The sequence below is a fragment of the Saccopteryx leptura genome, chromosome 8, assembly GCF_036850995.1.
Source record: "Saccopteryx leptura isolate mSacLep1 chromosome 8, mSacLep1_pri_phased_curated, whole genome shotgun sequence".
NCBI classification, from domain to species: domain Eukaryota; kingdom Metazoa; phylum Chordata; class Mammalia; order Chiroptera; family Emballonuridae; genus Saccopteryx; species Saccopteryx leptura.
The window spans coordinates 4090224-4103727 of NC_089510.1; the positions used below are offsets into that span (position 1 = coordinate 4090224).

General features: G+C 49.3%; 1 non-coding gene across 1 annotated transcript; it reads left to right on the forward strand.

Moving 5' to 3' along the window:
• The first annotated feature begins 374 nt into the window (after positions 1-374).
• TRNAA-GGC (transfer RNA alanine (anticodon GGC)) lies at positions 375-450 on the forward strand. The gene has a single exon. It is a non-coding gene; the product is annotated as a tRNA-Ala (tRNA).
• The last annotated feature ends 13054 nt before the right edge of the window (positions 451-13504 follow it).

The window sequence follows — 13504 nt, forward strand, 5'->3', positions numbered from 1 at the left end:
CTTTTTCAGCATGCAGTGCCTGTCGGGCAGCAGGTGGGAACTAATAGTCGATAATATTGTCGTTACCCCAGAGAAAAACCAGGCCCCTTTGTTTGGTTGATTATAGTCAAGCTGCCTTCTTATAGTTAAAAGCCCAAAGTTGCAGGGTTATTTTGGAAAGTGCAATTGTTTTCTTGAAATCATCAGATGTACACTAACAATATTAAGATATCTAAAAATGGAACACGTGGGACATCTGCTTTTTTAGTGTCATCCGGTTCTTGCATTCAAAGCACTATATTTAAAGTTAATAGACATCATGTCCAGGCTCCTCAAAGAGATGGAACTAATTTCACTTTGATAAGAAATTGTTGTAATCAGTATCTTGAAAAGGGGCCCTGGCCGGTTGGCTCAGTGGTAGAGCATCCGCCTGGCATGCGGAAGTCCCGGGTTCGATTCCCGGCCAGGGCACACAGGAGAGGCGCCCATCTGCCTCTCCACCCCTCCCCCTCTCCTTCCTCTCTGTCTCTCTCTTCCCCTCCTGCAGCCAAGGCTCCATTTGAGCAAAGATGGCCCGGGTGCTGGGGATGGCTCCTTGGCCTCTGCCCCAGGCGCTAGAGTGGCTCTGGTCGCGGCAGAGCGACGCCCCGGAGGGGCAGAGCATCACCCCCTGGTGGGAAGAGCGTCGCCCCCTGGTGGGCGTGCAGGGTGGATCCCAGTCGGGCGCATGCGGGAGTCTGTCTGACTGTCTCTCCCCGTTTCCAGCTTCAGAAAAATACAAAAAAAAAAAAGAGTTACTATCGCTAAAAGATAGAACTGAAAGAACACCTCACAGCTGTAAAAAAAATTTAATTTGAAGAAAAATTTCTCTTTTTTTTTCTTTTCCATTTTGGATGAATTACCAAATGATTTTCAGGTCTCAGAAAATCCGAGGCCCTGGCCAGTTAGCTCAATAGTAAAGTATTGGCCTGGCATGTGGAGGTCCCTGGTTCGATTCCCGGTCAGAGCACACAGGAGAAGCGCCCACCTGCTTCTCCTACTTTCTCCCTCTCCTTTCTCTCTTTCCCCCTCTTCCCTTGCCACAACCATGGCTCTTTGGTTCGAGCACATGGCCCCGGGTGCTGAGGATGGCTCCGTGCAGCCTTCATCTCAGGCACTAAATGTAGCTCAGTTGTGAGCATGGCCCTAGATGGGTAGAGCATCGGACCCAGACGGAGGTTGCTCGGTGGATCCTGGTCGGGGCGCATGTGGGAGTCTGTTTCTCTTGTCTCCCTCCCTCTCACTTGGAAAAGAAAAAAAAATAAAGAAAAAAAGACCTGTATGTTCTACCTACATGACAGATATCCAAACACGTTATGAGTTCTAATGACAAAGTCCTTTATTTTCCCCACAGTTCCCTAACTTGGACCGGTCCAGCAGGGCTGCACTTCTCCGGCCCTCAGGCAGAACCCCCTGGGATGACACTTGGGGGCTGGAGGGCCCACAGACAAGGAGCCTGACTCGCGTGGCTGGCGGGGAGATGCCGCCTGTCAGGGGTACTGTGATGGAGCGGGAGTTACAGTTCCCTTCCACCCGGGCCGCGTCCTGAGTCACGTGGCTTCCCCTTGGTGGTTGCACTGCGAGAGCAAGTGTCCCGGAACCAGCAGGCGGCGCCGTGGCTCATTGCAGGACCTGGCCCGGGGCGGACGCCGTGGCTCATTGCAGGACCTGGCCACGGGCGGGCTCTCTGACACATCGCAGGACCTCGCCCCAGGCGGACGCCGTGGCTCATTGCAGGACCTCGCCGTGGGCAGAGCACACTCTCCCCTCCCACCCCGAGGTCCAGCATCCGTCGTCCAGCGGGGTCCAGCTGTGGAGGGAACTTCTGGCACCCTTATTCAGATAGCTCCTAAGTGCCATTTCTATTGATCTAAACAAACAAGGCCTAAAAAACGATACGTTTTCCCCACCACACAGACAGTGCAGATACTCAAAAAGGATAGGATAACTTCTGTAAATACTCTCATTCAAAAGGGAAGGGGATTCTGAAATTCAGGGAGACGTATGTCACCAGTTCCTCTATCCGGGCTCGGATTTGGTAGCTGGCCATCGTTCTGCTCATTGCTGGCTCTGGTCTCTGAGTCTTCTTTCTCCTCCGTAAGAAACAATGTGTAGTACGTAGTTTTCTCTGCCTGCTTTTTGTCCACAGCTACTTGGGAATCCAGGGCATTTTTTTTTAATTTTGTATTCTTTCTGATATTTCCGGTCCAAGCTGGCACAATTTCTTCAAAAACTTTTAGCCTTTTTGCCTATTGATTTATACAATTTACTCCGTAGACAAGAGCCACACCCAAAATTGAAGGTCGCCCCTTCTCTACCCTCTGCTCTGTCTGCAATGTCTTTGGAATAACAGCCTGACCTGTGGTGGTACAGTGGATAGAGTGTCAACCTGGAAACGCTGAGGTTGCCGGTTCAAAACCCTGGGCTTGCCTGGTCAAGGCACATATGGGAGTTGATGCTTCCTGCTCCTCCCCCCTTCTCTCTCTCTCTCTCCCCCCTCACTATAATGAATAAATAAAAAAAATCTTAAAAAAAAAAAGAAAAACTGATGGTTGATGCTTCTCATCTCTCTCTGTTCCTCTGTCTGTCCCTATCTATCCCTCTCTGACACTCTCTCTGTCTCTGTAAAAAAAAAAAAAAAAGGAAAAAAAAGGAATAACAGCCTTGAGATGCCTAGAAGACTTACTGTTTCATCACGTTTGTGAGACGTGCCCTTGAATCTCTCTGGGGGACAATGAAAAGGCTCTACAAAGTCACAGTTTTTAAAGGGATTTTTAAGAGGTCTCTGAGAGTCTCACAGGACTACCCTGAACGGGATTTTTACCTGGGCGTCATTTCTTAATTTCAGACTAGTTTGCCATCTTGACCACCTGGGAATGAAAAAAACAGTTTTCTGACTTAATTTCCAACCCACTAAGTCCTGGTTTGTATATATTTCCTTGAATGTCTGCTTTAAAAAAAAAATTATCACTTCTTTTTTTAAAGCTTATCTTACAATAGGATAACATGATCAGTCGTTCTTGTCCAAGCCTGCCCAGTTCCCATATAGCATTTCTGTTTGGGAACATCTGCTTAGCTCTGCAGAGAGGTATGCTCACGATTAGAAAAATTAGCTGGTAGCTGGGAAATCACTAAAACAACCTCCATGTTTGACACTACATCTGCCAAGGAGATAAGGATGTGTGTACACAAACTAAACCAATGTTTTGTCAACGATTTATGGAAACACTGTGACTGTAACCACGGCAACCGGAGTTTGTTGACAGAGAACAGAAGTTTCACATCCTCCTCAACCCTTGCGCAGGCCAGGGGGCCTCCTGACCTCAAACCACACCCACTCCCCTCTTCTCTTCACATACCAGAAGCCTGAATTCTGTCCTATCTGAACATGGCTCATCAGGACCCTCTTCTGGCTTTGCTGGTTTTATTAATCAGGTTGCTTTTCTTCCCCTAAGCCTGTGTCACTTGACTTCTCGGCTGTCGTGAGGTGAGTGGTGGGAGCTCAGAACAACAGTCTCTCTGCACCCTCACCTGGCCACGGACAGCTAGAAGAAGCCAGTGAGCCAGCTGCTACTCTGTTTCAAAGTGTTCTTGCCGACCTCAGGGAGCTCACTAGTGCCCTTTCTGCGGTCCGTCCTGATACAAGGGGTGGTGGTGTCCACTCGCCACCACTACACGTTAAGGGGTCTTCTCCTTTCAACCTGTGGAAAAATGTTGCTTTGCCTTAAGCCCTCACTGAATACACTGTCCTGAAGTCTCCTTAGATAGTTGTGAATAATTTTCTATAAATTCCTTTGGGCATCATCACCTATCATAGTGACGGAGTGGGTGACACTTTTTTTAAGTTTTGGGGTTATGGAAATATGCCACTCCCAGTACCAAAATCTCTGCTAGTTATTTATTTCCATGAAAAAAAAGAAAAATACACATTCACATCTGAGTGGCTTAGAGCAATAACGACCCTCTGTTTCGCTTACAAGTGGGCAATTTGGGCGGTGGTGTGAGCAGCAGGCAGGTGGCGGCTAACAGCTGAGGTCGTAGTCAGGGGGCTGGAATTTCGAAGCTCCATTCAGGCGGCTCCAGACTGCTTGGCCTTCTTTGTGGCCCAGTGGCCGAATAAAAAGTCTACCGGGCAGAACATTAAAAAATATTACATTTACGATTTAGTCTGAAAAGTCGCACCACATCTCTCTTGCTTTTACTAGCCTACCGTTGTTCAAGGACAGGAAACATAAATTCAATCTCTTGTTGAGAGACATGTCAGATTCACTTTATTATTATTATTTTTTTAATGTGCAATGAGAATATTATGGAAGCTATCTTTGGAAAAACATGATTTATCACGTGGCGTCAAATTAGACTGCTCACAAAAATTAAAGGATATTTCAAAAGGAATATGAAGTGATTAAAAAAAGAAACATTGGCGCTTTTTTTTTAATTAAGCAAGAACATCAGAAAAGCAAACGACAAATCAAAGCAAATGAGGTGCAAAGCCCACTTTTCTTTCATTGATGAAAATGCACTCGACAAAAGGCTGGACCTGCTGGAGTCTCTGTGCGTTCCCTGACCCCCGCATTTTTGTGAGCCGTGTATTTCATCAAAGGATACATAGTGTGATCAGTGAGCTACAGAGGCAATCTGGACTCCCTGGCCCTGCCCACCCGGACTCCCTGGCCCCGCCCACCATGACTCCCTTGGCCCCGCCCACCCGGACTCCCTGGCCCCGCCCACCCAGACTCCCTGGTCCCGCCCACCAGGATTCCCTGGCCCCGCCCACCCAGACTCCCTGGCCCCGCCCACCAGGACTCCCGTGGCCCCGCCCACCCCGGTGACCCGAGGGAGGACGCGGAAAGAGGGGCGCATGGGGAGCTCTATCTCTGCAGGCCTGCAGGCCGCCCCTCTATTTCATCCGCAGTGGCCCCGGGCACGCGTGGCGGCCCCTTTCAGCAGCACCCGGGTGGCCTCTCTGAACACTTTCTTCAGTGGCTGGAGGGCCGCAGAATCGTGCTGGCCCCGGGGCAGCGCCGGCAGGTGCCCCGGGCGGTGTGGTTCAGCAGCGTGGGGCGTCCGGCTGCGCGGGGAGCCCGCCCTGCCTCCAGCGGGAAGAGGCCCCGAGCACCTTCATGTACTCTGCTCATGCAGCAAGGGGCTGTTCAGTCTTCGGTCTCGGGCCGTCACTTAAAACAAATAAGAGGCCGTAAGACGTGATGTCTGTGAAGGAACAAACCTTCCCCTCGCTGGCAGGCTTGTGCCCACTTCAACTAGGGCAGGGCGGGTTTCATCAGCCCGGGGATGTCGCATACCTTGTCTCCTCTTTACTGAGGAAATTCCCCCAGGGTTGGGACTGCTATTCTCTCTCTCTGTGTGTGTGTGTGTGTGTGTGTGTGTGTGTGTGTGTGTGTGTGACAGAGACAGAGAGACACAAAGAGAGGGACAGATAGGGACAGACAGACAGGAACGGAGAGAGATGAGAAGCATCAATCATCAGTTTCTCATTGCAACACCTTAGTTGTTCATTGATTGCTTTCTCATATGTGCCTTGACCTGGGGGGGGGGGCTAGAGCAGAGTAAGTGACCCCTTGCTCAAACCAGTGACCTTGGGCTTAGGCTGGTGAGCCTTGCTCAAACCAGATGAGTCCACGCTGAAGCCGGCACCGCCTGGTCAGACTCGGGACTGCGACTCCTGCCTTCATCCTGGCCGCCGTGCAGCGTGACCTCTGGGAGGCGCTCGTGGAAAAATGCAAGAAGGGGTTTCAGGCAAGGAGGAAAGTGCAACGTGATGAGAAAATGATAAGGCCCCAGGGAATCCTTAGCAGGACCTCCCAAAAGCACAGTGAGGCAGTGGACTGGCTTGGTGGTGATGATGGCCGGACTTCAGAGAGACAGTGGCTCGGGGGGACAAGGAATCCTGTCACAGCTGTCAGGCTGCCTGGACCACGTCCAGACGGGACAGAGGGGCCTGGGAACACGGGGCTGAGCTGCTACCCACAGGGCCAGTGGGGATGCCCTGGTAGGAACCCTGAGGAGCTGGACGTCACCAGGCACAAAGTGTTCCAGCTCTCCCAGGTTGTCCCAGCACGATCCCCTGACGCGGGCAATGTTCTGGGCAGGTGGGTGTGCGGGGAGTTCAACCAGAAAAAAAATGCCCCTTAGATCTACCGGCCTGCAACCACAGAAAGAACCAGCAGAAGAGAAGCTAGTGCCCGGGCCGAGCCGCCTTGCGGCTGTGCCAGTCAGACCGCGAGAACGTCCCCTTTGATGACTGGGTGGCCACATGGCTTCCTTAGTGGGGGTAGGGTCACATGACTAATAATGTCGGGGGGGTGGGCTAAGGCCATCCTGGCCGGGGGCTGCGGTAAGAGCCGATCTAAAAGGTGAGGGTTCAGTGCACACCGAGCGACGCCCGTTGTCGTTACGAGTAACACAGACGCGTGCGTTGTCGTTGAGGGTCACGGTCCCACGTTTGGCCATAAGGTGCCTCTGGAGGAGAGAAGGTTCGTGTTTAGCTTTCACGTGAACTCGCGACGTGACTTGGGTCGAAGAAGTAGATGGGAAAGAAGAGTGTTCTTGAAGTGGGGGACGAGGACTGTCCCCCCACTCCTGCCAGACACTCTGCCTAATATTCCAGAGAGGCCCGAAACCCCTGAGCTATCCACAGGCTGTTGGTGACACAAAGGGTCACAATGGGGAGCACAGTCCCCAGGGAAGACATTACAGTGGGGGGCAGGTTCACACGCCAACCGCGGGGGTGGAAAGTCCCCAGAAAGTCCCCAGATCAACTCAGTCCCCCCTCCGCCCCCATGAAGACGTGACTTGCAGGAGGCACCTGTCAAAAGGCCACTGGGGGTTAGTGAGAATGTGCCAGGGGACAGTGAGGACCCAGGTCCCTCTGCCACTTTCCAGGCAGTTCCAAGTGCCACCCTCACCCACCTTCCAAGCGCTGCCACTGAGCAGTTCTCCAGGGCTCTGCAAGGGATGAGCGAGAGGAGCTTTCATGCTGTTTGGTGTTCGGTGTTGGTAAGGGAGGGTGGGTTGGCCTCATCAAACACGCATTTACGGGAACATGACATGTGTCTGGAGCACCCTCAGTTGGAAGGTTCTGGGTGCTATCCCCTGCACCCCGCTGATGAGAGACACGTGATGGTGGTGATCTCGAACAGTAGAGCCTGAGCCAGGCACAGACAGACATGGCCGGCCTTGGCGGCGAGGTTGAAGATTGGTACTGAGACGGCGGTGGCATCCTGGTTGGTGCAACTTGAACCCGGAACCCCAGCCCCCCAACCCAACAACAGCAGGAGCCCCACGCTTTGCCTAAGTCAGGAGGAGGGGCCAGAGGCGCTGCGAGGGGTCTCGTCCTCCCTGGGTGTCAGAACCTTGGGCCTGGCCACAGCCTCGATGACAGTACTCCGGTCCGCAAGATGGCACGACATCGCCTAGGACAAATTAACAAACGGTGAAAATCCTCATCTTACCTTCAACCAGGCAGACCAAGAACTAATAGATGGTTTCCAGGACGACACGTCCTCTGGGGGAAGTTCAGCTAAGGGTCCATCTCAGGCAAAGAAGCGGTTACTCCCTCTGCTGGAACTGGCTGTCACCGTGTCCTCCCAGCCCCAAGTGACCAAAGGCAGCTGCCCAAACCTGGAGAATCCGGGGGACCCGCGAAACTAACACGTACCACTGACAATAATTTTCAGTACCTTTCCTTAGCGTGTCTTTTTGGAATGCATCTCATTCTTGACTTTTTCCTAAATATTAAAAACCCGCATACCAACAATACATTTCAGTTAAATAGCTCGTTTAAGTCAAAATTGAAATTCATTGCTTTAAATTAATTTACACAAGCATGGTGCACTTAAATAAAAACTTTAATTTGAACTTAAACGATTGACAACATCAAAATTTGAATAATAATGCTGAGTAGTAAGGCTACAAACCATATAAGCCAAATATAGATAAGAATATGTGTATACGCATATATATATATGCATTACACATATTTATATGTGTAATTTATACTTATGTATCATATATGGTATTTGTTTATACGTGTATATGTAAATATATATAACGTAATGTGCACATGCACCCACACAGCCATGATATCATTTTATGAACGAAAGACATTATTTTATGAGAGAAAAAATTCGTCTCCTACTACAGGCTTAGCTGTTACAAAGTGATTGTTCATGTGTGTTTCTTTCTTAATCTCTTTCATAAGCTTCAGCAGACAAAGGCGTTATCTGGAACTAGGTATTAACAACGGCATCTTCCCTCCAACGTAAAACCGGGCTAGTGGGCTGCAGCACCAGCCCCCCACTCCGGGTGGGGTCCAAGAGTAGCACAGAGACTGTTCCACCTGAGAGGAGAGGCTGCTTTTCCTGTCCCGGAAGCTTGTTACACGTGGGAGACCTTGCTCATGCGTGTAGGGAGGTGACAACGATGGCAGAACGCACCCTACGTGCACTGAGTAATAAATGGCGGGCACTTGTCTTGCATGCAGACCTGAATTTATCCAAGGGAAGGACAGAAGACTCACCTTGAGCACATGCTCGGATGGGCAGCTCATAAAATCCTACCCTTTTCTTTCCCCCAAAAAAGAAAGCAAAACTCTCAAGTTTAATAGAAAATGCAATGTAAAGACCGCCGACCCAACAAAGAAGAAAAGAAGAAAAAAATATGTATTATTTAATTTGGATTTGCAGTTCTTCCAGAAATTCTGGGATGTCTTAATATTCTTTCTCCCTGACTCCCAGGACCAATCAACGGTCAAGACATTTCACAATTTCCTTTCGCAGCATGATTTTTCCAAAGATCCTGCTTCTTTTTACTGCCAAGACCGTTCTCACCTGAACTGAGAGACGGTGAGAATCTTGACAAGACAGCTAGTGTTTTCTCCGGAGCTTGTGCTTGGTTCACAGGAGGGACATGTCTTACAAATAAGCTGGTTCCTGCATCCATTCTTCATCTTCAAAGCACTGTAATAGCTGCTTTTCTGTTTTCCTGAACGCACCTCGACAATTCACCCTTTTGGTCAAATTCCCTTGTGGAGAACTCATCCCTCCCACAGCCACCAGATTTCTGTATAAAGCAGGAAATTTATGGCATCCTCTCCAAAGGGTTCCCACCGATTTTATACATTTTTGAATGCATTGGTATTTTTTTTAATAACAGTAATCATTGTTTTGTAGCACTAAGGAGAGTGTTTTTTCTTTCATCTTCAAGAATTTTTTGACACTGGCCTATATCTGTGAAGTGAGCCATTCATTAGGATACTGTCAGAAAAAGTGTTTTGTTTTTTGTTGGTTGTTTTTTTTTGGGGGGGGGGAGGTTGCGACAGAGAGAGACACACAGACAGACAGGGAGGGAGAGAGATAAGGAGCATCAAGTCTTTGTTGAGGCACCTTAGTTGCTCATTGACTGCTTTCTCCTATGCGCCTTGACCAGGGGGCTATAGCAGAGCATGTGCCCCTTGCTTAAGCCAGTGACCTTGGGCTTAAGCCAGCGACCTTGGGCTTCAAGCCAATGACCATGGGGTCATGTCTATGATCCCACACTCAAGCTGAAGACCCTGTGGTCAAGCTGGATGAGCCCACATTCAAGCCGGTGACCTCGGGGTTTTGAACCTGGGTCCTCTGTATCCCAGCCCGATGCTCTATCTGCTGCGCCACCGCCTGTTTAGGCTCAGAAAAGTTTTTGTTGTAAGAGAAACGAAGCCTTTGGTAGAGCCAACCATTGATAAAAGACATCACTAATACAGCTGCCAACACCACTCCTCCAAGTCGAGCTGTTAGTTTCCAGATACAAAGACTAAGCATCAGGCCTTTCCTCGTTTCCAGGCAGGGAAAAGTGCAGAAGGCAAACTTTTCTTGCATTCTGCAATGACTTACAAATCTTACCAAATGCTACCGCAGGATATTTATTGGGGATGTCATAGAACTCATCAACCTAAATAGAGAAGTTCTGTTTGACATGTCAGCCATCTGTCAACTTCTGGAGCCATTTGAGGGCGGAATCCTATCATTCCTTGCACAGAAATTGAGCGTTGTACTCACGACAACGGAACTGATTGGCATTATTAACCATCTGTGTGACTTTTCTTATTCTGGGCAGTCAATCCTGCTGCTAAGTAATTTGCTTCTTAAATCTTTTCCATGAGTACGAGTTTTGAAATGAAAATTCAGCTGCCGTTTCGCTGTTCCAGTAGGTGTTGAGACGCATCAGCACAGAGCCGTGCCAGGTGACGGTGACGTTTCGTAAATGCCTCTTCAGCTGTGTTGCAGCCATTGGCTCATCCGTGAGTTGTCTTCCACGGAGGATGCAGAATGCACGAACACAAGCGGAACTATCAGTCCCCTCCAGTGTGAAGACACTTGGATGGTGTCCCTTGTTGGCTTGGTTGTTTTTAGTACCTTAGGCATTTTTATTTAATTAAATAACTGCAGGAAACAGCATGGTGAAAAGGGAACTGTTAGAATGAAAAGGCACTTAAGATAAGAAGGTGCCTGACCTGTGGTGGCGCAGTGGATAAAGCGTTGACCTGGAACACTGAGGTCTCCGGTTTGAAACCCTGGGCTTGCCCAGTCAAGGCACATATGGGAGTTGATGCTTCCTGCTCCACCCTCCTTCTCTCTCCTTTCTCTCTCTCTCTCTCTTTCTTCCCCCTTCTCTAAAATGAATAAATAAAAAAAATCTTTAAAAAAAAAAAAGATAAGAAGGCGACCCGTCTGAGACAGAACGGGCAGCTCGAGCAGCGAGGCGTGGAGGTACAGAGGGGTGTCACCCCCAGTAACGGCGGTCAGATGGGCACCGTGACTGTCTCAGCATACACCACAGCGTGACATGACGTGTTCATTAAAAAGGCCGATTAATAGCTAAGACTCCAGAGACAAAGCACTGATGCGGGTAAAAAAAGTCTTATCCCCTCAAATCATAAGTACATGAAATGACTGGAAGTGGTTACAAAAAGCACCAGGCTTTAAACAAAATTAAAATAAGCATGCCCAAAGGTCCCTCGTTCAAAACTACTAGGTAAATACAAGGTCTGTATGTAAACCATGCTCAGTTAAGGACTTTTTTGCAAAAACATTTTCCAATACTTTTATCCAAGACTTGAATTTATGAAAAACAAAAAAAGAGAACCCTTACAAGTACCCAGATGAAGTATGTCTGGAAATGGCACGCTGATTTTCTTAAAGCAGGTTTTCCTTCCTCGCTCTGACAGTTTTCCATGGCTTTTCTAGACTAAATACTTCAAACCTATTTCACACAACTAACTCCTAACACACTCACCTTTCAGATCTGTCCCCAGTCACGACGACTAAGCAAACAGCAAAGTATAAATTTTCTTAACCATTCTAAGCTAGCTAGCCAGACATTTACTTTGGACTGTTTTCCTTATAACCGAAACCTGGCATATCTGTAAAGCTAAAAACCAGTTTGAGTGCTTGATGCGTAGAAGCTCTCATCACGCTCAGTACTCGACTGCCCCCTGGGCCGTTCTAGAACTATCACTTCATCCGGGGAGAGCCTGATTGAGCAGTCCAGGGGTGAGAAGGTCAAGATGACACCACGGGACCTACGCTGACAGGGATCACCATCCTGTCTCAAGCCTGGCATCCGTCCCTGGCGCTGATTAGAACGTGACTTCCAAAATAATTTTAAAAATTAAAATTACAGTTACTGAATAATGTGTAATTGTATAACATTCTGAAGCTACCCCTGAGTGAAACCCAGGGTGACCCTCTCCTGACGCTGCCTTACCTGTGACTGCAAATTCACTGCTGCGCCTTCAGCCTGCACTGGTAGGGCTCATTGTCCCTTTCTTTTTTTCTTTCTTTCTTTCTTTCTTTCTTTCTTTCTTTCTTTCTTTCCTTCTTTCTATAAATTCTTTTAAATTTTATTTATTCATTTTTCAGAGAGAGAGGAGAGAGAGAGAGAGAGAGAGAAGGGGGGAGGAGCAGGAAGCACCAATTCCCATATGTTCCTTTACCAGGCAAGCCCTGGGTTTCGAACCGGTGACCTCAGTGTTCCAGGTTGAGGCTTTATCCACGGCACCACCACAGCTCAGGCCAGCAGAGCTCATGTTCCCTCATACTTCAATGAACAACAGGTGTCACGGTGCTCTTATAAATAGCATCGTCACTGTGTTCCACTTGGCAACCGCTTTTTCCTTCTCAAGTTTGGCAAATTCCCTTCTGCCGTGAATTACCTTTCACAGCCTCCGAACCAGCGGCCAGGCCAGGCCAGTTGGAACAACCCCAGCCACCATGCCAGCTACAGCGGGAATGCTGTCTGGCCCGGGGGTGGGGGTGGGGGGTGGCTCTCTGAAGTCTCTGCCACGTGTACAATGGCCGTGTTGTTCCCATTCCCTGAATGTGTGGAATGGAACCAGCAAGTGTCAACAGCCTTCTCCTTACAGGGGGACAGGTGGTCGACATGGCCCCTAGGGGTGATTTCTCCGGAATGGAAAACGTTCCTGTGCACACGTGTTTCTCTTCTCTCCTTCATGGAAGGTTCTGCCCCGAAGACTTTCTCTACGTTCAGCACCGATGCCGAGGCAAGTCGGATACCTCTCGCAAGTTGGCGCTTGGAACTCGGGATCCGGGCACTTACAGGCGCCCCAGGCGTGGCGTCTGCGTGGCATCTGCGTGGCCGTGCACGAAGGCGTGTCCGGAGAGCAGCCACACGCATTGCTCCTGTCGCTGGGGCTGCGATCTCACACACGACACAGGCACACAGATCAAGCTGTTTGGCTCAATCAGAGCTGAAACGATCACACTCGCAGAATTTGCCAGAAAGAAATGTCCTGTGTATTATTCCTCTTCCTACAAACACACAGTCCACAGACACACTGCCTGCGCTGTGACTACAGATTGCTGGACTGTCTCCTCTCCTACCATCCATACCCTGACTGTGAACTTCATCCGTGCTACGTTCACAGTGTCTGTCAACACGCCCCAAACAGCCCCTGCAAGCTCCACACTCACCTTCCACTCCCTTCCTGACACTTCCACTGACAGCAGTGACGGCGCTGGGACCCTCACCCTCACCCTCACCCTCACGGATGAACTGGAGAAGAATCTCTTCTTCTCCAGCGAAGCCCAGAGGCTCCGGTTTTCATGGTTTCAGAAGTCTTCTTTGGCTATTTATTTAAAGTTATGCTAATTTCAAGTTGGGCCTCATCTCCAATGGAATTATTGGACCATTTTCCTCCGTTTTCCCTCCCTTTCCGTTCACCCCATTCTTTGCAGTAAGACTGATAATTTATTGTTATGCCTTCTGGCAATTTGCTGCGTTCCAAAATTACATCTGAGGAAAGGGAATTGTATGCATCGATGATCGACGGAACGGCATGGCTGGAATTTGCAGATAGTGTTCCCACTGCTGACTCGGGGATCAAATGTTTCAGTGCCTTGGACGTGGGCTGCGAGTCTCCAGGAGCTGCGAACAGCGTCTGAATGTCATTCTCACCCGGTTTCTGGAC